Source organism: Chrysochloris asiatica, unplaced genomic scaffold (assembly GCF_000296735.1).
Source record: "Chrysochloris asiatica unplaced genomic scaffold, ChrAsi1.0 scaffold00168, whole genome shotgun sequence".
In the NCBI taxonomy this organism is placed as follows: domain Eukaryota; kingdom Metazoa; phylum Chordata; class Mammalia; order Afrosoricida; family Chrysochloridae; genus Chrysochloris; species Chrysochloris asiatica.
This window is the reverse complement of record NW_006408686.1, coordinates 2,374,497-2,377,363: the sequence shown is the minus strand read 5'-3', so window position 1 is coordinate 2,377,363 and position 2,867 is coordinate 2,374,497.

Here is a 2,867-nt window from a genome sequence, read left to right as displayed (position 1 = left end):
AGTCTCTGGCCATCAGCGGACGGCTGCAGACAAGTTCTCTCAGTAGTAAACTTGTCTTCATCTCCTTTGTTGTAGTTAAATGCCACTGAGTTGGTTCTGACTCACAGCGGTGATGGTGGTTATGTGTCGTGGAGTCAGTTCCAACTCATAGCGCCCCTGTATATGGTTTCCAAGGAGCTTAAATGGCCAACTTTGTGGTTACAATACGTGTCCTACAGTGCCACATCAGGACTAGATTCAATCAAAACAGTAGTTTCTGAGCAGATCTGCTGGCCCAGTTAACGCCAAGACACAAAGTTCAGCTCAGAAGGCATGGCGACTATTTCTTGGGATTCCAAAGGAGTAATCTTGATAGATTTTCTTGAAAGTCACAGGAAAATCATGGAGGCAACTTAGGAAGAAGTTTTAAGACTGTTGAAAACTGCATTGTTAAGAAAAAGACCAGAAAAGTTGCATTAAGACCTGAGTATTCACTGAACGAACGAATTAAAAGACACCTGACTGATAGAAGGAAGCAGAGAGAGCTACACTGTCCCTGAGGACACAGACTGATCCTTGAGAGCACTCAGACACCAGACAGATGTTCCTGTAGGTGCTTGGAGTTCGGACAGTGACCCAGGTCAACACCTCCTGACCTGTCTCCCTTTTTTCTGCTTGCAGGTACCACCTGTTGGGTTCAAACCCATCCTGGAACCATATAAGCATAAGAAGACAACCAAAACCAGTTGCCAAACAGTCCGTTTTGAATCATGGGGACTCTGTGTGTGAGAGTAGAATTGTGCTCCATTGAATTTTCAATGGTGGCTTTTGGAAAGTAGAACTTCATGTCTTTCTTCCGAGGCAACTCTGAGTGGACTCATATATCCAGACTTTTGGTGAGCCATTATGAGCATCAACCATCAAGGACTCCACACAGACAGCAGAGACCTGGAATCCTGGACACACAGAGGACACACAGATGTCTCCCACACATCCTCCTCACACCCCACAGCCGTGGATTCACTCAGGCATAAACCTTACTCCCTCTCATCTTGCCAAATCTCTGCCGCTCCCATTGGGCCTGACTTTCTAGAACCTGTTTTGCCTACAAATTACTCTTCTTTGGGCTGGCCTTCTCCCTCTGGGTTCCAGTCAGGAGGGGCTGCCCAAGGGCGCAGGGTGGAGCTAAAAATTCCATTCCTGGAGAGTGGAGTGTGGCCAGGTAGGAATCTGGGTCTTATGATGGCCCTGTGGAAGATGGGGGCTTTACAGGTGTTAACTGTGGTTTATGTTTCAGGAACTGAGGGTTAGAGAGTAGGTAACCAGGCCCCTTCAAGTGTGGATGTGAGGGTGTGTAAATATGAATACAAATGATTCTATGAATGTGTGTGTGAGTGGGGAAGTATGTGAGGACGTGTGTGTGCAAGTGTGTGACTGTAGGTTTGTGTGTGTTTTTGACTCTGGTTACCTTCAGGTACCTTTGGTTCTGTGCCACTGTGTCAGTGCCGACTCATAGTGACCCTGGACAGGGTTTCCAAGGCTGTAAATCTTTATAAGAGCAGAAAGCCTCATCTTTCTCCCAAGGAGTAGCTGGTGGGCTTGAGTAATTTGAAGGAATCATGGAGGAGTAATTTGAAGGAATCATGGAGATGCAGTGTGTTAAGCATTAAGCGTTGGGTTGCTAACGGAAAGGTCTACAGTTTGAATACTCCAGCTGCTCTGCCGGAGAAAGATGAAATAGTCTGTGTTTTAAAAAATTTGCATCCTTGAAAACTCTATAGAGCAATTCTATTCTTACTTCCTTTTTCCTTGGTCCCTCGCACTCTGGCGGGGGAGAAGGGTGTCTAAAGAATGAGTCCCCCTGAGTTGCCATGTCTCAATCACACACAGACAATAAGCATTCACTTAGAAGTTCTTTGTTTCAAAGCGAAAGTACACTTCAAAGAGAGAAGGCAGTCTTTCTCCACGAGTGGAGAAGATCTGGTGGAATTGGGGAGCATTGATTAAGTCAAATTAAAAGTTTACTTCAAAAAGAGAAGTGGGTCTGTCTCTATGAGTGGAGAAGACCCTGTGGGATTGGGGTGCAGTAGGTCATAAGAGTATGGGGTCTCCTCCTCCAAGAGTGGGTTAATATGTATTGATTAGGAAGAGTGGTATGTTGAATATTCATTTGATTTTTAGCAAAGGGTCACAGGCTTCTTGGAAATGGAGTGCTTTTTGTAACTGTCAATTCTAGGTGCTATTTTTATGGGCTCTCTGTCAAATTTTTCCTCTTTGCAACCAGTTACTTTTCTCTATCAGGGTTTCAGGTCCTGATATCTTTATCTCTGTCTCCAGGTTGTTCCTCTCAACGTTACTATTCCTGTTGGACTAGAGATATCTTCCCCTTTTCTTGACCCCTGTCTAGTAGGAGAGGGCTCAGGACAAAGGGGTGGATGGATATGAAGCCACGGTAAGAGAAGCCTAGGACTCAAGGGTCCTAACCTGTCCCTGACATTCTGGTCTATAGGATAGCCGTTGTTACTCCGAACTTTGGGCCAGATATCCTGGAGTGATTAAGTCTAATTAATAACCATGTCAGATAAACAAAGAAAGAGGAAAACCTTTATTATTAAGAAGTTGACTCCTGGAACAACTCACAGCAAACAGGGTGGCTTAATTGGTGTTCCACTAACTCTTTGTTGCAAGCAATATTTATACTAGTTTTCAACAATGCTAATTAGCACAAAATGCTGGTGAAATAAACGCATCAGAAGGGAGCACATGATTAACTCTCTCAGTGCCTGTTTGGCCAGATCAGAATTTATATAAACAGGGACCAGACTCCAGCCGGAGCTAGGCAACCATTCACATTATAATCTATGAAACAAGGACACATTGTATATAAG